The 22,254-nt window shown below is 50.5% G+C and overlaps 1 long non-coding RNA gene across 2 annotated transcripts in view; it reads left to right on the top strand.

Moving 5' to 3' along the window:
- Window positions 1-22,254, top strand: part of LOC135058273 (uncharacterized) — a 106,815-nt gene that overhangs the window by 19,462 nt on the left and 65,099 nt on the right. The window contains exon 1 of one of the 2 annotated variants that reach the window (XR_010244722.1): window positions 22,000-22,153. The exons of the other annotated variant lie outside the window; for it this stretch is intronic. This is a non-coding gene — a long non-coding RNA (uncharacterized LOC135058273). Of the gene's footprint in view, window positions 1-21,999; window positions 22,154-22,254 lie in introns of those variants that run through there. 2 annotated transcript variants of the gene reach the window in all.

Here is a 22,254-nt window from a genome sequence, read left to right on the forward strand (position 1 = left end):
CAGAGTCATCCGCACTCTCCCGCCCGTTTGGGAGCTTTGGTATAATCCCCATGGTCCTTTCAGGAACCCCAGCATCCACTTAGGACGATAGAGAAAATAAGAATTTACTTACCGATAATTCTATTTCTCGGAGTCCGTAGTGGATGCTGGGCGCCCATCCCAAGTGCGGATTATCTGCAATACTTGTACATAGTTATTGTTAACTAATTCGGGTTATTGTTTAGGAAGCCATCTTTCAGAGGCTCCTCTGTTATCATACTGTTAACTGGGTTTAGATCACAAGTTGTACGGTGTGATTGGTGTGGCTGGTATGAGTCTTACCCGGGATTCAAAATCCTCCCTTATTGTGTACGCTCGTCCGGGCACAGTACCTAACTGGAGTCTGGAGGAGGGTCATAGGGGGAGGAGCCAGTACACACCACCTGACCTGTAAAAGCTTTACTTTTGTGCCCTGTCTCCTGCGGAGCCGCTATTCCCCATGGTCCTTTCAGGAACCCCAGCATCCACTACGGACTCCGAGAAATAGAATTATCGGTAAGTAAATTCTTATTTTTTTTATGGTTATGGTACTGCATCGTTAGCAAATAACATTTCATTTATGCTAATTATAGGTTAACTTTATAAATTTGAGGCCGGTGTCAGGTGCTTTAAAGCTGTCTGGCCTCTGGGTGGGTAGTAGTGATGTAGTTGGGTTGTCCAGCAGCTTGGCATGACACAGATACAATAATGACGTCACTGAATTTAGCTCCTTTTGCAGCTCAGATGTGATGTAGCCTCTGATTAAGTTACCAAAGGCTTCTAGCAGTCCGCAGCCAAATCAACACTATGGGGGTCATTCCGAGTTGTTCGCTCTTTAGATTTTTTCGCAACGGAGCGATTAGTCGCAAACTGCGCATGCGCAATGTTCGCAGTGCGCCTGCGCCAAGTAAATTAGCACAAAAGTTTGGTATTTTACTCACGGCCTAACAAAGTTTTTTTTATCGTTCTGGTGATCGTAGTGTGATTGACAGGAAGTGGGTGTTTCTGGGCAGAAACTGGCCGTTTTATGGGAGTGTGCGGAAAAACGCTGGCGTTTCTGGGAAAAACGCGGGAGTGTCTGAAGAAATGGGGGAGTGTCTGGGCAAACGCTGGGTGTGTTTGTGACGTCAAACCAGGAACGAAACTGACTGAACTGATCGCAGTGTAGGAGTAAGTCTCGAGCTACTCAGAAACTGCTAAGAAATTTCTATTCGCAATTCTGCTAATCTTTCGTTCGCAATTCTGCTATGCTAAGATACACTCCCAGAGGGCGGCAGCTTAGCATGTGCAATGCAGCTAAAAGCAGCTAGCGAGCGAACAACTCGGAATGAGGGCCTATGTCTGTGGACAGCTCCAAGCTTGGGTTTCCTCTGAGTACAGCCAGGATGGTGAGTGGAGAAACTCCTTCTTCCCTATAATCCCTTCCCACAGTCTCCTGTTGTGCCTCAGGTACCCCAGCGTACTGCAACTCACAGCGTACTGCAACTCACTTCCAACTGCCACTTTCCTCTCCACCTGATACAGCTGTTCTCCTGATCAACTGCACAGGTTGCTGTGAATTGTGGTGCTCCTGTGTAACGGCATACACATGCACTGTAGCCGCAATGCACAGTCAGTTATAATACCTTGCATACACTCTTCTCCTTTGTAACGGTACTTATCTGAACATTGGGGCAGATGTATTAACCTGTAGAAGGCATAAGGAATTGATAAACCAGTGATAAGTGCAAAGTGAAAAATGCACCAGCCAATCGGCTCCAATAAATTAACAGTTAGGAGCTGATTGGCTGGCGTGTTTTTCTCTAACGTCCTAGTGGATGCTGGGAACTCCGTAAGGACCATGGGGGATAGCGGGCTCCGAAGGAGGCTGGGCACTCTAGAAAGATCTTAGACTACCTGGTGTGCACTGGCTCCTCCCACTATGACCCTCCTCCAAGCCTCAGTTAGATTTCGTGCCCGGCCGAGGTTGGATGCACACTAGGGGCTCTCCTGAGCTCTTAGAAAGTTATAGTCTTAGAATTTTTTTTTTTCAGTGAGACCTGCTGGCAACAGGCTCACTGCAGCGAGGGACTAAGGGGAGAAGAAGCGAACTCGCCTGCTTGCAGCCGGATTGGGCTTCTTAGGCTACTGGACACCATTAGCTCCAGAGGGATCGACCGCAGGCCCAGCCTTGATGTTCGGTCCCGGAGCCGCGCCGCCGTCCCCCTTACAGAGCCAGAAGCAGGAAGATGGTCCGGAAAATCGGCGGCATGAAGACATCCTGTCTTCACCAAGGTAGCGCACAGCACTGCAGCTGTGCGCCATTGCTCCTCATACACACTTCACACTCCGGTCACTGAGGGTGCAGAGCGCTGGGGGGGGGCGCTCTGAGGCAGCAATAAAAACACCTTGGCTGGCTAAAATACCTCAATATATAGCCCCTGGGGCTATATATGAGGTAAATACCCCTGCCAGAATCCCAAAATAAGCGGGAGAATAGGCCGCGAAAAAGGGGCGGAGCCTATCTCCTCAGCACACTGGCGCCATTTTTCCCTCACAGCTCGGCTGGAAGGAAGCTCCCTGGCTCTTCCCTGCATTTCTACAATACAGTAAGAGGGAAAAAGAGAGGGGGGGCACTAAATTGGCACTGTATACAGTATAAGCAGCTATTAGGGACATAACTCAGTTAGTCCCTGTATATATATAGCGCTCTGGTGTGTGCTGGCATACTCTTACTCTGTCCCCCCAAAGGGCTTTTGTGGGTCCTGTCCTCTATTTGAGCATTCCCTGTGTGTGTGGAGTGTGTCGGTACGGCTGTGTCGACATGTTTGAGGAGGATAATGATGTGGAGGGGGAGCAGATGCCTTTAGCAGAGATGTCACCCCCTGCGGGGCAGACACCGGAGTGGATGGTATTATGGCAAGAAATGAGTGCACGTATAGACTCCTTACATAAAAAAATTTGACGACATGCCGACTGTGGGACAGCCGAGTCTTCAGCTCGTGCCGGTCCAAGGGTCTCAAAAGTCATCAGGGGCTCTAAAACGCCCGTTATCTCAGGTGGCACAAGTAGATGTCGACACGGATACTGACGCCAGTGTCGACGACGATGAGTCAAATTTAATGCCCGTTAAGGCCATTCGCTGCATGATTGAGGCAATGAAAGAGGTGTTAAATATTTCTGATTTACATCCAGGTACCACAAAAAAGGGTATTATGTTTGGGGAGAAAAAACTACCTGTAGTTTTTCCCCCGTCAGATGAATTAAATGAAGTGTGTGAAGAAGCGTGGGCTTCCCCTGATAAGAAATTGGTGATTCCTAAGAAATTACTAATGGCGTTCCCTTTCCCGCCAGAGGATAGGTTACGTTGGGAAACACCCCCGAGGGTGGATAAAGCGCTCACACGTTTGTCAAAAAAGGTGGCACTACCGTCCCAGGATACGGCCGCCCTTAAGGAACCTGCTGATAGAAGGCGGGAGGCGATCCTGAAGTCTGTATATACACACTCAGGCATTATACTCAGACCAGCAATTGCGTCAGCTTGGATGTGCAGTGCTGCCGCTGCATGGTCAGATAACCTGTCAGAAAATATTGACACACTAGACAGAGACACGATCCTGTTAACAATTGACCATATCAAAGACTCAGTCTTATACATGAGAGATGCACAGAGGGAAATCTGCCGGCTGGCATCTAAAGTAAGTGCACTATCTATCTCTGCTAGGAGATGCGTATGGACTCGCCAGTGGACTGGAGATGCAGATTCCAAAAGGCACATGGAAGTTTTGCCTTATAAAGGGGAGGAATTATTTGGGGATGGTCTCTCCGACCTAGTTTCCACAGCAACGTCTGGGAAGTCAGCATTTTTACCCCATGTCCCCTCACAGCCTAAGAAGGCGCCATTTTATCAGGTTCAGTCCTTTCGATCCCAGAAAAATAAGCGGGGAAAAGGAGGGTCTTTTCTGTCTAGAGGCAGAGGCAGGGGAAAAAGGCTGCAGCAAACAGCAGGTTCCCAGGAACAAAAGTCCTCCCCCGCTTCCTCTTCCAAGTCCGCCGCATGACGGTGGGGCTTCACAAGCGGAGCCAGGTACGGTGGGGGCCCGCCTCAGGAATTTCAGCGATCAGTGGGTTCGCTCACAGGTAGATCCCTGGATCCTTCAAATAGTATCTCAGGGATACAGGCTGGAATTCGAGGCGATTCCACCCCGCCGTTTCCTAAAATCCGCCTTGCCGATTGCTCCCTCAGACAGGGAGGCAGTGCTAGCGGCAATTCACAAGCTGTATTCCCAGCAGGTGATAATCAAGGTACCCCTACTTCAACAAGGCCGGGGTTACTATTCCACACTATTTGTGGTACCGAAACCGGACGGTTCGGTGAGACCCATTCTAAATTTGAAGTCCTTGAACACATACATAAAAAAATTCAAGTTCAAGATGGAATCGCTCAGGGCGGTTATTGCAAGCCTGGACGAGGGGGATTACATGGTATCCCTGGACATCAAGGATGCTTACCTGCATGTCCCCATTTACAATTCTCACCAGGAGTACCTCAGATTTGTGGTACAGGATTGCCATTACCAATTCCAGACGCTGCCGTTTGGACTCTCCACGGCACCGAGGGTATTTACCAAGGTTATGGCGGAAATGATGATACTCCTTCGAAAAAAGGGAGTTTTAATTATCCCATACTTGGACGATCTCCTAATAAAGGCACGATCCAAGGAACAGTTGTTAGTGGGAGTAGCACTATCTCAGGAAGTGCTGAGCCAGCACGGTTGGATTCTGAATATCCCAAAGTCACAGCTGGTCCCCACGACACGTCTAATGTTCCTGGGAATGATTCTGGACACGGCCCAGAAAAAAGTGTTTCTCCCGGAGGAGAAAGCCAGGGAGTTGTCTTCTCTAGTCAGAGACCTCCTAAAACCAAAACAGGTATCGGTGCATCACTGCACGCGGGTCCTGGGAAAGATGGTAGCTTCTTACGAAGCAATTCCATTCGGCAGGTTCCATGCCAGAATCTTTCAGTGGAACCTGTTGGACAAGTGGTCCGGATCGCATCTTCAGATGCATCGTTTAATAACCCTGTCTCCACGAACCAGGGTGTCTCTTCTGTGGTGGCTGAACAGTGCTCATCTTCTGGAGGGCCGCAGATTCGGCATACAGGACTGGGTCCTGGTGACCACGGATGCCAGCCTACGGGGCTGGGGGGCAGTCACAAAGGGAAGAAATTTCCAGGGACTATGGTCAAGTCAGGAGACTGCCCTTCACATAAATATTCTGGAACTAAGGGCCATTTACAATGCCCTAAGTCAAGCAAAATCCCTGCTTCTACACCAGCCGGTGCTGATCCAGTCAGACAACATCACGGCAGTCGCCCATGTGAATCGACAAGGCGGCACAAGAAGCAGGACAGCGATGGCAGAAGCCACAAAAATTCTCCGATGGGCGGAGAATCATGTACTAGCACTGTCAGCAGTGTTCATCCCGGGAGTGGACAACTGGGAAGCAGACTTTCTCAGCAGGCACGACCTCCACCCGGGAGAGTGGGGACTTCATCCAGAAGTCTTCAAAATGATTGTAAATCAATGGGGTCGTCCACAGGTGGACATGATGGCGTCCCGCATAAACAAAAAACTAGAGAAGTATTGCGCCAGGTCAAGAGACCCTCAGGCGATAGCGGTGGACGCCCTAGTGACACCGTGGGTGTACCGGTCAGTATATGTGTTCCCTCCTCTACCTCTCATACCAAAGGTACTGAGAATAATAAGAAAGCGAGGAGTAAACACAATTCTCGTGGTTCCGGATTGGCCAAGAAGAGCGTGGTACCCGGAACTTCAAGAGATGATCTCAGAGGACCCTTGGTCCCTGCCGCTCAGACAGGACCTGCTACAGCAGGGCCCCTGCCTGTTCCAAGACTTACCGCGGCTGCGTTTGACGGCATGGCGGTTGAACGCCGGATCCTGAAGGAAAAGGGCATTCCGGAGGAAGTCATTCCTACGCTTATTAAAGCCAGGAAAGATGTTACGGCAAAACATTATCACCGCATATGGCGGAAATATGTTGCATGGTGCGAGGCCAAAAAGGCCCCAACAGAGGAATTTCAACTGGGTCGATTTCTACATTTCCTGCAAGCAGGAGTGAATATGGGCCTAAAACTAGGCTCCATTAAAGTACAGATCTCGGCTCTGTCGATTTTCTTTCAAAAGGAACTAGCTTCAGTACCTGAAGTTCAGACATTTGTGAAAGGAGTGCTGCATATTCAGCCCCCATTTGTGCCTCCTGTGGCACCGTGGGATCTCAACGTGATGTTGAATTTCTTGAAATCACATTGGTTTGAGCCACTAAAAACCGTGGATCTGAAATATCTCACGTGGAAAGTGGTCATGTTATTGGCCTTGGCATCAGCCAGGCGAGTGTCAGAATTGGCGGCTTTATCATGTAAAAGCCCTTATCTGATTTTTCATATGGATAGGGCAGAATTGAGGACTCGTCCCCAGTTTCTCCCTAAGGTGGTGTCAGCGTTTCACCTGAACCAGCCTATTGTGGTGCCTGCGGCTACTAAGGATTTGGAGGACTCCAAGTTGCTAGACGTTGTCAGGGCCCTGCAAATATATGTTTCCAGGACGGCTGGAGTCAGAAAATCTGACTCGCTGTTTATCCTATATGCACCCAACAAGCTGGGTGCTCCTGCTTCTAAGCAGACTATTGCTCGTTGGATTTGTAGTACAATTCAGCTTGCACATACTGTGGCAGGCCTGCCACAGCCTAAATCTGTCAATGCCCATTCCACAAGGAAGGTGGGCTCATCTTGGGCGGCTGCCCGAGGGGTCTCGGCTTTACAACTTTGCCGAGCAGCTACTTGGTCAGGGGCAAACACGTTTGCAAAATTCTATAAATTTGATACCCTGGCTGAGGAGGACCTGGAGTTCTCTCATTCGGTGCTGCAGAGTCATCCGCACTCTCCCGCCCGTTTGGGAGCTTTGGTATAATCCCCATGGTCCTTACGGAGTTCCCAGCATCCACTAGGACGTTAGAGAAAATAAGAATTTACTCACCGGTAATTCTGTTTCTCGTAGTCCGTAGTGGATGCTGGGCGCCCATCCCAAGTGCGGTCTATCTGCAATACTTGTACATAGTTATTGTTAACTAAATCGGGTTATTGTTGAGCCGTCTGTTGAGAGGCTCTATCGTTTCATACTGTTAACTGGGTTTCATATCACGAGTTGTTCGGTGTGATTGGTGTGGCTGGTATGAGTCTTACCCGGGATTCAAAATCCTTCCTTATTGTGTACGCTCGTCCGGGCACAGTACCTAACTGAGGCTTGGAGGAGGGTCATAGTGGGAGGAGCCAGTGCACACCAGGTAGTCTAAGATCTTTCTAGAGTGCCCAGCCTCCTTCGGAGCCCGCTATCCCCCATGGTCCTTACGGAGTTCCCAGCATCCACTACGGACTACGAGAAACAGAATTACCGGTGAGTAAATTCTTATTTTATCACCTTGCGCTTATCACTGGTTAATTGCTTCCTTATACCTTCTCCAGGTTAATACATCTGCCCCAATGTTTCAATAAAGCATTGTAAAACTCTCCCCGTCCTTTTTCACACTGTTATAGATGAGGTCCCTTTAGTGTTAACCCTTCCATGAGTCTAACGTCAGCACAAGGATGTGTAGAAGCCATCTGCGTCTCTGTTATCTCTTTGTCCTCAGACAGCAGGAAATAACTTAAGCAACGTAATGAAACTGTTCTTGCGCCTTATACGATACATGTTTACAAGCAGAAAAACAAATACATGACTGAGATTATTTATTAAATGAATCTAGCTGTGCATTAAGATACAATATAATTGTGGTAAAATAAAAACAACAAACACTGGGCCGTGCTGCCCTGTATATTGCAATCGCTCACTAATCACTATTAATGCAGCGCAAATAGCCAGGGGGCGAGCATCATTCTCGCTATTTGCAAAGGGTCAGAAGAGTCCATTAAATGTGTATTCTCTATAGTCTGTTTTCATGCAAATGAAAAATATAAACATACAGTAAATTTAGGGACATGATGCAGAGTGTAATAATGTTCATTAGAGCTAATAGTTCTCATTGACAGTTTCGCACAAACCTCCCAGCCGCTGATTGCAGAGTGAGATGGAGAGGCGGCAGGATCCTGCGTTATATAAACTTTCTTCCCTCTGCATGTTAACGAGAGGGATCACACTGCATAAAGACTGCATGCAGATTCATTGAGCAAAAAGAGAACAAACACCTCCAATTTATATAGTTATACCAATTAACACCTTCAATTAGAACCGATATATAAACAACATTTGTACTCAAGGCGTCATATTAAGACTAAATAGGTAAACATGGGGAGCCTGCGCTTTTAAGCTCCCAGTGTAAAATATTACATCTCAGAGTTGACGTTGACAGAAAATAATTGAATATATTATATTAACATAGATAAATGATATTATATATCAATAAGAAAATACATGCCTAGAGACGGATTCTTAGTTGGGAAGAAAGTAAGAAAAACCAAGTACCATGTATACTCGAGTATAAATCGACCCGAATATAAGCCGAGGCACCTAATTTTACCACAAAAACCTGGGAAAACTTATTGACTCGAGTATAAGCCTAGGGTGGGAAATGCAGCTCTAGCCGTACACAGCCCTCATAGTGCCAGATATGCCCCACAGTGCCAGATATGCCCCACAGTGCCAGATGTGCTAGATATGCCCCACAGTGCCAGATATGCCCCACAGTGCCAGATATGCCAGATATGCCCCACAGGGCCAGATATGCCAGATATGCCCCACAGTGCCAGATATGCCCCATAGTGCCAGATATGCCACACAGTGCCAGATATGCCCCACAGTGCCAGATATGCCAGATATGCCCCACAGTGCCAGATATGCCCCACAGTGCCAGATATGCCCCACAGTGCCAGATATGCCAGATATGCCCCACAGGGCCAGATATGCCAGATATGCCCCACAGTGCCAGATATGCCCCACAGTGCCAGATATGCCACACAGTGCCAGATATGCCCCACAGTGCCAGATATGCCACACAGTGCCAGATATGCCCCACAGGTGCCAGATGTGCCAGATATGCCACACAGTGCCAGATATGCCACACAGTGCCAGATGTGCCCCACAGTGCCAGATGTGCCCCACAGTGCCAGATGTGCCAGGTGTGCCCCACAGTGCCAGGTGTGACAGATATACCCCACAGTGGGAGGTGTGCCAGATATGTCCCACAGTGCCAGATATGCCCCACAGTGCCAGGTGTGCCAGATATGTCCCACAGTGCCAGGTGTGCCAGATATGCCCCACAGTGCCAGGTGTGCCAGATATGCCCCACAGTGCTAGATACTTGCCCTCCGTCGCTCCCGCACTGTCTTCTGAAGGAGGGACACGGAGAGCGCAGCGCGCAGCTCTCCTGTGTCCCTCCTGCGTCTCCTGCGGCAGCGGCGTGTGTTAAAGGAAGTGCCGGTTCGTGTACTTCCTTTACCACACAGACGCCGCTGCCGCCGGAGATGCAGGAGGGACACAGGAGAGCCGCGCGCTGCGCTCTCCGTGTCCCTCTTAAAGCTGACTCGAGTATAAGCCGAGGTGGCTTTTTCAGCACAAAAAAAAGTGCTGAAAAAGTTGGCTTATACTCGAGTATATACGGTAACTTTGCTCCTGGACAGACCATACTGCGGTACAAGGGGGATAAATACAGACGTTGGGCCTGTGCAGTGTCCGCACGCACAGAAGCCGCACTGCGCATATACACACAGTGAGATGCAACGGCATCTCAAATGTGCTAACACCTCTGCCGGATTGACAGGCAGAGGTGTTCGTGGAGTGGGAGAGGACATTGCGTCGGCATTTAGTGGCAAATGCAGGATTTTTAGAGGCGGGGTTTCGAAATGCAATTCACAATCTCCCACTCTGCGGAATATGGAGTACAGTATTAATATTTATCACTACAGATGTCTATAATATTATAGTCTATAGTATAGGCTGCGTGAAACATATTTATATAATATAAATAAAATAAGTGTTCAGGAAAAGATTAAACATACTATAATAAATGAATACACAAACATTAGGGTGGTCTTCAGTAGGGCGCCAGCCGGGATCCCAACCGCCGGCATGCCGACACATATTCTCCCTCTTGGGGGTCCATGACTCCCCCGGAGGGAGAATAAATAGCGTCCCGCAAGGGGCTCATTAGCACTCACCCAGCTGTCGGTATGCCGGTGGTTAGGATCCCAGCCGCTCATACTACACCCAAACATAGTACAGCCAGTACTGCACCTTCTAAGCACACATTCTCCCACCTCATGGTAAGGCTCCTGTCTCTTCTTCCTGGTAGCTACTCTCTGGTCCAGTGCACTAATTGAGGACTCAGATCCATTCACACAACAAACTTGGAAGAAGAGGCTGCTACCACTGGGCATGTGCAGCAGTTTTCTTATATCCCTTAAACTGCATGAGCATGATGTGGCGACAGCTCTAATAATCGTATTATGGCCCTCATTCCAAGTTTTTCGCTCGCAAGCTGCTTTTAGCAGCTTTGCACACGCTAAGCCGCCGCCTACTGGGAGTGAATCTTAGCTTATCAAAATTGCGAACGAAAGATTCGCAATATTGCGAAAAGACTTCTCTGTGCAGTTTCTGAGTAGCTCGAGACTTACTCTGCCAGTGCGATCAGTTCAGTGCTTGTCGTTCCTGGTTTGACGTCACAAACACACCCAGCGTTCGCCCAGACACTCCTCCGTTTCTCCAGCCACTCCCGCGTTTTTTCCAGAAACTGTAGCGTTTTTTCAAACACTCCCATAAAACGGCCTGTTTCCGGCCAGAAACACCCACTTCCTGTCAATCACATTACAATCACCAGAACGAAGAAAAAACCTCGTAATGCCGTGAGTAAAATACCTAACTGCATAGCAAATTTACTTGGCGCAGTCGCAGTGCGAACATTGCGCATGCGCAATTAGTGGAAAATCGCTGCGATGCGAAGAAAATTACAGAGCGAACAACTCGGAATGACCACCTATATACCATTGCTATTGTCATAATTTGAGCAACTTGCCAAAAGGAAGGGATGGGGGGTTTCCAGACAACAGGAATCCCCCTCATCCCTGCATTTGCCTATGGTGTTGGGTTGACACAGTCTGGACAATGCACATTGTATTCTCAGTTCTAGATAGAATTTCCAGTTGTCTCCTCTCAGCAGCAATGCAGGCAGCATCATGATGGAGACGATGTGTCGTCTGCAGAACATGATATGAAAATAACACATTGCTCCAGATGGTTCTCTAGTGCGTTTATATAACGGGGATAAATCTTTCTGTTCTGTGGCTGCTGCTTGTGGCCCCTGTGCATCGTGTTACCAAGGAAGCCGTCACAGCCATGCGGATTCCCCGTCTTATAAGGAAAACGCCAGGATAACCGGCTTCCTGCAGATCCCCTCCGCTGTTCTCATTACATGACAACAGCTTGAATAAACATACAAATAGCCTGAGGGATTATGGGTGCGCTGTGCGGCATATGTCTAAAACAACGCACTTTATCACTGTCAGCCAAATGGAGCAGTAAAAAGCAACCGGCGCAAATATATCATCAAACACAACTTTAACCCTGTGGCTGCCGGGACCTGCACAATACAAGAAAGTGACACACCCTGAGCTGTGTGACTGCCTCGTGGTGGTATCGTCCCAGCGTATAAAGGGTTGTTACAGGTCGGGCACAGGATGTGAGTATACGCAATCCGCCATAACTCGCTGGAGGAACTGTGTTTAAAATGAGACTCTGAAATAATGGACTCACAATATGAAGCCTTCAGCGGTAAATGTTATATTGATCTGATGAGGAAGATCAATGTTTTCTTCCCTCTGTAGATATGAAATAAAAATTTAGCATATGATTGAATAAAATGTCCAAAGAACATAAAACAGGTGAATTAAATAGAACTGTTATTATATTACAGTGTAAGCGGCGGATACACAGTTGTGTGTATGTCAGTTCTGCGGCTGTATCTTGCTGGTTTTCACAATACCCTACCCCAGTCCTGAGTTCAACAGAACTCCATTTATGCAAGTGGCCAAACTGGGTGGTAACAGGGTGCTCGCATGAAGAGTGCGCAGTACCTGGCATCCAGTAGGAGTAACCCTGGTTAGATTGGCAGTGCCTGGCATCCTGTAGGAATAACCCTGGTTAGATTGGCAGTGCCTGGCATCCGGTAGGAGTAACCCTGGTTAGATTGGCAGTGCCTGGCATCCGGTAGGAGTAACCCTGGTTAGATTGGCTGTGCCTGGCATCCTGTAGGAGTAACCCTGGTTAGATTGGCAGTGCCTGGCATCCTGTAGGAGTAACCCTGGTTAGATTGGCAGTGCCTGGCATCCCGTAGGAGTAACCCTGGTTAGTTTGGCAGTGCCTGGCATCCTGTAGGAATAACCCTGGTTAGATTGGCAGTGCCTGGCATCCGGTAGGAGTAACCCTGGTTAGATTGGCAGTGCCTGGCATCCGGTAGGAGTAACCCTGGTTAGATTGGCTGTGCCTGGCATCCTGTAGGAGTAACCCTGGTTAGATTGGCAGTGCCTGGCATCCTGTAGGAGTAACCCTGGTTAGATTGGCAGTGCCTGGCATCCCGTAGGAGTAACCCTGGTTAGTTTGGCAGTGCCTGGCATCCTGTAGGAGTAACCCTGGTTAGATTGGCAGTGCCTGGCATCCTGTAGGAATAACCCTGGTTAGATTGGCAGTGCCTGGCATCCGGTAGGAGTAACCCTGGTTAGATTGGCAGTGCCTGGCATCCGGTAGGAGTAACCCTGGTTAGATTGGCTGTGCCTGGCATCCTGTAGGAGTAACTCTGGTTAGATTGGCAGTGCCTGGCATCCTGTAGGAGTAACCCTGGTTAGATTGGCAGTGCCCGGCATCCCGTAGGAGTAACCCTGGTTAGTTTGGCAGTGCCTGGCATCCTGTAGGAGTAACCCTGGTTAGATTGGCAGTGCCTGGCATCCTGTAGGAGTAACCCTGGTTAGATTGGCAGTGCCTGGCATCCCGTAGGAGTAACCCTGGTTAGTTTGGCAGTGCCTGGCATTCTGTAGGAGTAACCCTGGTTAGATTGGCAGTGCTTGGCCTTCTGTAGGAGTAACCCTGGTTAGATTGGCAGTGCCTGGCATCCGGTAGGAGTAACCCTGGTTAGATTGGCAGTGCCTGGCATCCTGTAGGAGTAACCCTGGTTAGATTGGCAGTGCCTGGCATCCCGTAGGAGTAACCCTGGTTAGATTGGCAGTGCCTGGCATCCTGTAGGAGTAACCCTGGTTAGATTGGCAGTGCCTGGCATCCTATAGGAGTAACCCTGGTTAGATTGGCAGTGCCTGGCATCCTGTAGGAGTAACCCTGGTTAGATTGGCAGTGCCTGACATCCTGTAGGAGTAACCCTGGTTAGATTGGCAGTGCCTGGCATCCAGTAGGAGTAAACCTGGTTATATTGGCAGTGCCTGGCATCCTGTAGGAGTAACCCTGGTTAGATTGGCAGTGCCTGGCATCCTGTAGAAGTAACCCTGGTTAGATTGGCAGTGCCTGGCATCCTGTAGGAGTAACCCTGGTTAGATTGGCAGTGCCTGGCATCCCGTAGGAGTAACCCTGGTTAGATTGGCAGTGCCTGGCATCCTGTAGAAGTAACCCTGGTTAGATTGGCAGTGCCTGGCATCCTGTAGGAGTAACCCTGGTTAGATTGGCAGTGCCTGGCATCCCGTAGGAGTAACCCTGGTTAGATTGGCAGTGCCTGGCATCCTATAGGAGTAACCCTGGTTAGATTGGCAGTGCCTGGCATCCTGTAGGAGTAACCCTGGTTAGATTGGCAGTGCTGGCATCCTGTAGGAGTAACCCTGGTTAGATTGGCAGTGCGTGGCATCCCGTAGGAGTAACCCTATTAGATTGGCAGTGCCTGGCATCCTGTAGGAGTAACCCTGGTTAGATTGGCAGTGCCTGGCATCCTATAGGAGTAACCCTGGTTAGATTGGCAGTGCCTGGCATCCTGTAGGAGTAACCCTGGTTAGATTGGCAGTGCTTGGCATCCTGTAGGAGTAACCCTGGTTAGATTGGCAGTGCCTGGCATACGGTAGGAGTAACCCTGGTTAGATTGGCAGTGCCTGGCATCCCGTAGGAGTAACCCTGGTTAGATTGTCAGTGCCTGGCACCTGTAGGAGTAACCCTGGTTAGATTGTCAGTGCCTGGCATCCTGCAGGAGTAACCCAGGTTAGATTGGCAGTGCCTGGCATCCTGTAGGAGTAACCATGGTTAGATTAGCAGTGTCTGGCATCCTGTAGGAGTAACCTTGGTTAGATTGGCAGTGCCTGGCATCCCGTAGGAGTAACCCTGGTTAGATTGGCAGTGCCTGGCATCCTGTAGAAGTAACCCTGGTTAGATTGGCAGTGCCTGGCATCCTGTAGGAGTAACCCTGGTTAGATTGGCAGTGCCTGGCATCCCGTAGGAGTAACCCTGGTTAGATTGGCAGTGCCTGGCATCCTGTAGAAGTAACCCTGGTTAGATTGGCAGTGCCTGGCATCCTGTAGGAGTAACCCTGGTTAGATTGGCAGTGCCTGGCATCCCGTAGGAGTAACCCTGGTTAGATTGGCAGTGCCTGGCATCCTATAGGAGTAACCCTGGTTAGATTGGCAGTGCCTGGCATCCTGTAGGAGTAACCCTGGTTAGATTGGCAGTGCTGGCATCCTGTAGGAGTAACCCTGGTTAGATTGGCAGTGCCTGGCATCCCGTAGGAGTAACCCTGGTAAGATTGGCAGTGCCTGGCATCCTGTAGAAGTAACCCTGGTTAGATTGGCAGTGCCTGGCATCCTGTAGGAGTAACCCTGGTTAGATTGGCAGTGCCTGGCATCCCGTAGGAGTAACCCTGGTTAGATTGGCAGTGCCTGGCATCCTGTAGAAGTAACCCTGGTTAGATTGGCAGTGCCTGGCATCCTGTAGGAGTAACCCTGGTTAGATTGGCAGTGCCTGGCATCCCGTAGGAGTAACCCTGGTTAGATTGGCAGTGCCTGGCATCCTATAGGAGTAACCCTGGTTAGATTGGCAGTGCCTGGCATCCTGTAGGAGTAACCCTGGTTAGATTGGCAGTGCTGGCATCCTGTAGGAGTAACCCTGGTTAGATTGGCAGTGCGTGGCATCCCGTAGGAGTAACCCTGGTTAGATTGGCAGTGCCTGGCATCCTGTAGGAGTAACCCTGGTTAGATTGGCAGTGCCTGGCATCCTATAGGAGTAACCCTGGTTAGATTGGCAGTGCCTGGCATCCTGTAGGAGTAACCCTGGTTAGATTGGCAGTGCTTGGCATCCTGTAGGAGTAACCCTGGTTAGATTGGCAGTGCCTGGCATACGGTAGGAGTAACCCTGGTTAGATTGGCAGTGCCTGGCATCCCGTAGGAGTAACCCTGGTTAGATTGTCAGTGCCTGGCACCTGTAGGAGTAACCCTGGTTAGATTGTCAGTGCCTGGCATCCTGCAGGAGTAACCCAGGTTAGATTGGCAGTGCCTGGCATCCTGTAGGAGTAACCATGGTTAGATTAGCAGTGTCTGGCATCCTGTAGGAGTAACCTTGGTTAGATTGGCAGTGCCTGGCATCCCGTAGGAGTAACCCTGGTTAGATTGGCAGTGCCTGGCATCCTGTAGAAGTAACCCTGGTTAGATTGGCAGTGCCTGGCATCCTGTAGGAGTAACCCTGGTTAGATTGGCAGTGCCTGGCATCCCGTAGGAGTAACCCTGGTTAGATTGGCAGTGCCTGGCATCCTGTAGAAGTAACCCTGGTTAGATTGGCAGTGCCTGGCATCCTGTAGGAGTAACCCTGGTTAGATTGGCAGTGCCTGGCATCCCGTAGGAGTAACCCTGGTTAGATTGGCAGTGCCTGGCATCCTAAAGGAGTAACCCTGGTTAGATTGGCAGTGCCTGGCATCCTGTAGGAGTAACCCTGGTTAGATTGGCAGTGCTGGCATCCTGTAGGAGTAACCCTGGTTAGATTGGCAGTGCCTGGCATCCCGTAGGAGTAACCCTGGTAAGATTGGCAGTGCCTGGCATCCTGTAGGAGTAACCCTGGTTAGATTGGCAGTGCCTGGCATCCTATAGGAGTAACCCTGGTTAGATTGGCAGTGCCTGGCATCCTGTAGGAGTAACCCTGGTTAGATTGGCAGTGCTTGGCATCCTGTAGGAGTAACCCTGGTTAGATTGGCAGTGCCTGGCATACGGTAGGAGTAACCCTGGTTAGATTGGCAGTGCCTGGCATCCCGTAGGAGTAACCCTGGTTAGATTGTCAGTGCCTGGCACCTGTAGGAGTAACCCTGGTTAGATTGTCAGTGCCTGGCATCCTGCATGAGTAACCCAGGTTAGATTGGCAGTGCCTGGCATCCTGTAGGAGTAACCATGGTTAGATTAGCAGTGTCTGGCATCCTGTAGGAGTAACCTTGGTTAGATTGGCAGTGCCTGGCATCCAGTAGGAGTAACCCTGGTTAGATTGGCAGTGCCTGGCATCCTGTAAGAGTAACCCTGGTTAGATTGGCAGTGCCTGGCATCTGGTAGGAGTAACCCTGGTTAGATTGGCAGTGCCTGGCATCCTGTAGGAGTAACCCTGGTTAGATTGGCAGTGCCTGGCATCCTGTAGGAGTAACCCTGGTTAGATTGGCAGTGTCTGGCATCCTGTAGGAGTAACCTTGGTTAGATTGGCAGTGCCTGGCATCCTGTAGGAATAACCCTGGTTAGATTGGCAGTGCCTGGCATCCTGTAGGAGTAACCCTGGTTAGATTGGCAGTGCCTGGCATCCTGTAGGAGTAACCCTGGTTAGATTGGCAGTGCCTGGCATCCTATAGGAGTAACCCTGGTTAGATTGGCAGTGCCTGGCATCCTGTAGGAGTAACCCTGGTTAGATTGGCAGTGCCTTGCATCCTGTAGGAGTAACCCTGGTTAGATTGGCAGTGCCTGGCATCCCGTAGGAGTAACCCTGGTTAGATTGGCAGTGCCTGGCATCCTGTAGGAGTAACCCTGGTTAGATTGGCAGTGCCTGGCATCCTGTAGTAGTAACCCTGGTTAGATTGGCAGTGCTGGCATCCTGTAGGAGTAACCCTGGTTAGATTGGCAGTGCCTGGCATCCCGTAGGAGTAACCCTGGTTAGATTGGCAGTGCCTGGCATCCTGTAGGAGTAACCCTGGTCAGATTGGCAGTGCCTGGCATCCTATAGGAGTAACCCTAGTTAGATTGGCAGTGCCTGGCATCCTGTAGGAGTAACCCTGGTTAGATTGGCAGTGCTTGGCATCCTGTAGGAGTAACCCTGGTTAGATTGGCAGTGCCTGGCATACGGTAGGAGTAACCCTGGTTAGATTGGCAGTGCCTGGCATCCCGTAGGAGTAACCCTGGTTAGATTGTCAGTGCCTGGCACCTGTAGGAGTAACCCTGGTTAGATTGTCAGTGCCTCGCATCCTGTAGGAGTAACCCTGGTTATATTGGCAGTGTCTGGCATCCTGTAGGAGTAACCTTGGTTAGATTGGCAGTGCCTGGCATCTGGTAGGAGTAACCCTGGTTAGATTGGCAGTGCCTGGCATCCTGTAGGAGTAACCCTGGTTAGATTGGCAGTGCCTGGCATCCTGTAGGAGTAACCCTGGTTAGATTGGCAGTGTCTGGCATCCTGTAGGAGTAACCTTGGTTAGATTGGCAATGCCTGGCATCCTGTAGGAGTAACCCTGGTTAGATTGGCAGTGCCTGGCATCCTATAGGAGTAACCTTGGTTAGATTGGCAGTGCCTGGCATCCTGTAGGAGTAACCCTGGTTAGATTGGCAGTGCCTGGCATCCTATAGGAGTAACCCTGGTTAGATTGGCAGTGCCTGGCATCCTGTAGGAGTAACCCTGGTTAGATTGGCAGTGCTTGGCATCCTGTAGGAGTAACCCTGGTTACATTGGCAGTGCCTGGCATGCGGTAGGAGTAACCCTGGTTAGATTGGCAGTGCCTGGCATCCCGTAGGAGTAACCCTGGTTAGATTGGCAGTGCCTGGCATCCTGTAGGAGTAACCCTGGTTAGATTGTCAGTGCCTGGCACCTGTAAGAGTAACCCTGGTTAGATTGGCAGTGTCTGGCATCCTGTAGGAGTAACCTTGGTTAGATTGGCAGTGCCTGGCATCCTGTAGGCAGAGGCGTATCTAGCACGGGGCGAGCAGGGCACGTGCCCTGGGCGCCATGGCAGCCCCAACAGAGGGGGGCGCCACCGGCACGGCCCACTCGCCCCATGCGTCAGGGATTCCGCCGGCGCTACCCGCGGCGGTTTCCCTGTCTCCCCGGCTGCTGTGCCTGTCACAATAGACAGGCAGCGGCAGCCAGGAGCCTCCCCCTACTCCCCCCTGCAAAGTGTACGCGATCGCGATCGCGACCGCGGAGGTGCGCGCATGCGCGTGCGCGACCTCGGGGGGCGCGCGGCCCCTGAACAGCAGTGAGTGCAGCCTTGCAGGTGAGCGGGGTAATCTTCTTTATACTTCCCTGTCGGGACAGGGGGTGCGGGACATTTTGTGTGTGTGTGTTAAGTGTGTGTGTGGGACAGTGTTCTTGTGGGACAGTGTGTGTGTGTTAATTGTGTGTGTGTCGGACAGTGTGCGTGTGTGTTGTGTGTGGGACAGTGCGTGTGTGTTAATTGTGTGTGTGTGTTAATTGTGTGTGTGTGTGTGTGACAGTGTGAGTGTGTTAATTGTGTGTGTGGGACAGTTTGAGTGTGTAAATTGTGTGTGTGTGTGTGTGTGTGTGGGACAGTGTGAGTGTGTATTAATTGTGTGTGTGTGGGACAGTGTGCGTGTGTTAATTGTGTGTGTGTGTGTGTGTGTGTGTGTGTGTGTGTGGGACAGTGAGTGTGTTCATTGTGTGTGTGTGTGGGACAGTGCGTGTTTGTTAATTGTGTGTGTGGGACAGTGTGTGTTATTTGTGTGTGTGGGACAGTGTGCGTGCGTGTGTGTTAATTGTGTGTGTGTGTGGGACAGTGTGCGTGTGTTAATTGTGTGTGTGTTAATTGTCCCGGCGGTTATTGGCGTCTGTAGTGTGCGCCCCGTCCTCCTCCGCTGCCGCTGACAGGAGCGGCGGTGTGCGGCTCTCCCCCTCCCTCGCTGGCTCCGTCCTCCCGTCGTGGCCCTGCAGTGTGTGCCGGTCTCCCCAGCAGCAGCAGGTTAGTCTCTCTCTCCCCCCCCCCCCCCACTCCTCCTCCTCCTCCTTCTCCTCTCTCTCTCTCTCTCTCTCTCTCTCTCCTCCTGTGGATTGAAGTTTGTAAGTATCATTTTCATTTTTACAGGTACCCCTATTGGATTCTACTGGACAAGTGGACGTGACCAGCGTGGGATGTAGGTAAGTAATCGGTCTCTCATTTTTACAGATTCCCCTACTGGATTCTACTGGACAAGTGGACGTGATCTGCGTGGGATGTAGGTAAGTAATCTGTCTCTCATTTTTACAGGTACCCCTATTGGATTCTACTGGACAAGTGGACGTGACCAGCGTGGGATGTAGGTAAGTAATCTGTCTCTCATTTTTACAGATTCCCCTACTGGATTCATTCTACTGGACAAGTGGACGTGACCAGCGTGGGATATAGGTAAGTAATCTGTCTCTCATTTTTACAGGTACCCCTATTAAATTCTACTGGACAAGTGGACGTGACCAGCGTGGGATGTAGGTAAGTAATCTGTCTCTCATTTTTACAGGTACCCCTATTAAATTCTACTGGACAAGTGGACGTGATCGGCGTGGGATGTAGGTAAGTAATCTGTCTCTCATTTTTACAGGTACCCCTATTGGATTCTACTGGACAAGTGGACGTGACCGGCGTGGGATGTAGGTAAGTAATCTGTCTCTCATTTTTACAGGTACCCCTATTGGATTCTACTGGACAAGTGGACGTGACCAGCGTGGGATGTAGGTAAGTAATCTGTCTCTCATTTTTACACATTCCCCTACTGGATTCTACTGGACAAGTGGACGTGACCGGCGTGGGATGTAGGTAAGTAATCTGTCTCTCATTTTTACAGGTACCCCTATTAAATTCTACTGGACAAGTGGACGTGACCGGCGTGGGATGTAGGTAAGTAATGTGTCTCTCATTTTTACAGCTACCCCTATTGGATTCTACTGGACAAGTGGACGTGACCGGCGTGGGATATAGGTAAGTATGTGTGAGTGTGTCAGTGTGCTTTAATAAATTTTTACTGTCACGGTGTGTGAGTTGTGTTTTTATTTGGGTATTTTTTCTGTTGTAGAACTACAGGTACCGGCAGGCCCGTTATTTCCCTGCATGTTGGTACTTGAGGTTCTCCAAGTACCAGCAAGCGGGGGAGGCTTTCTGGGCCTTGTAGTTCCACAACAAAAAACAATATTCTTTTTTTACTTACATGGTTATCAGCCTCCCATCCACAGCCCACGGATGGGGGGGACAGCCTCGGGCTTCACCCCTGGCCCTTGGGTGCCTGGAGGGGGGGTGACCCCTTGATTTAAGGGGTCCCCACTCCTCCAGGGAACCCCGGCCAGTGGTGACTAGTTGGGGGGGGTAATGCCACGGCCGCAGGGACCTACATAAATGTGTCCCCCGGCTGTGGCATTATGTCCCTGGCTAGTGGAGCCCGGTGCTGGTTTTAAAAATACGGGGGGACCCCTACATCTTTTGTCCCCCGTATTTTTGGAACCAGGACCGGACTAAGAGCCCGATGCTGGTTGTCTAAATACGGGGAACCCCTGTCCAATTTTTTCCCAGTATTTAAACAACCAGGACCGGCTCAAAGAGCCCGAGGCTGGTTATACTTAGGAGGGGGACCTCACGCAGTTTTTTTTTTTACAGTTTTAACCCATTCAGACCCTTCTCCATTAAGTTAATGGAAACCCTGGACAACAAAATTGCATTCATGTCCTCCCACTCCCTTCCCAGTCCCAAACACTAATTATTAATTTTTTCTATTAAAATGTACAATATATCACAAGTATGATGAGCAGGCATGCAGCGGGCATTGGCGGCTTTGGACTGAGTTGCAAATTAGTGGCGGAGGGCTGGGTCAGTTGATGGTGGGCGAGTTTGTAAGCCATTGGTGGTGGCAGCGGGCATCGGCTCAGAAGCAGTGGCGGGCATTGGCTCGGTGGCGGTAGGGGTCATCGGCAGGATTCGGCGGACATTATGGCTGTAGTGCCTCACCGCACGCCACTGACCTCACCGCATGCCACTGGTGTGTGGGATAGTGTGCGTGTGTGTTAATTGTGTGTGTGGGACAGTGTGAGTGTGTGTTAATTGTGTGTGTGTGGAACAGTGTCAGTGTGTGTAAATTTTTGCAGTCCAGTGTGTGTGTGGGGGAGAGGAAAGTATGAGAATGTGTGTGTGTAGTCTGAGTGGGTGTGTGTAGGATTTGGGGGTGGCAAGTCTGTGTGTGTGTAATCAGTGTGTGTGGGATGTACTAATGGCCATTTACCGAAGACAGATATGTATTAAACCACGGGCACTGAGATGCCCTTCTCACTCACCATCCAGCTGGGTGGGCGAGCCGGGCGGGTGGAAAGCCAGCAGCAGGGGCAGCATGCCGGATATCAGCAGCCGAGGGTGGGGGCTGTAATGCACGTGTGGAGCCCAAAGCCGGAGATCAGCAGCATGCTGACCGGCAATAAGCAGCTTCTGCTTCCGCGTTCAACATGCTGCTGATCTCCGGCTTTGGGCTACGCAGGGTTCGGGGGATGGGTGTCCTCTGCCGGTGTACTGCAGCTCCGGGGGTGCGGGCTCCGGAGGCTTTCAGCACTGTTGAATATCCAGCTGCCTCAAGTATGTACAGCCCGCACCCTCTGCTGCTGATATCCGGCATGCTGCTGCTGGCTGTCCCCCCGCCCGGCTCGGCCACACAGCTGTATGGTGAGAAGGGCATCTCAGTTCCTGAGGTTTAACACATATGCCTCAGAAAATGGCCTCTGCGGTAAACGATACTAATGCTTACCATGACAGTAACAGCGGGGAGGAAGGCGCACATCGGGATCCTGCAGCATGAAACAAGAACCCCTTCGGAGCGCAGCAGACCACACTGAAAAGGGTGCATACCCGGTGCGGTGCTCTGCATCCCGGGTGGTGCCGAAGATGTGGAGTGTCGGAGGTGGCAGAAGCGCCGCAGCTTGGGGTGAGAAACCGCTGCAGCCCTTCCGCTGCTAAACTCTGCAATTAGTCTATTAAGGGGGTGGGCTCCCCTCATCATAGTGCCCCACAGGCCATGTTAATTCT

This window comes from Pseudophryne corroboree, chromosome 3 (assembly GCF_028390025.1).
Source record: "Pseudophryne corroboree isolate aPseCor3 chromosome 3, aPseCor3.hap2, whole genome shotgun sequence".
Taxonomy (NCBI): Eukaryota; Metazoa; Chordata; class Amphibia; order Anura; family Myobatrachidae; genus Pseudophryne; species Pseudophryne corroboree.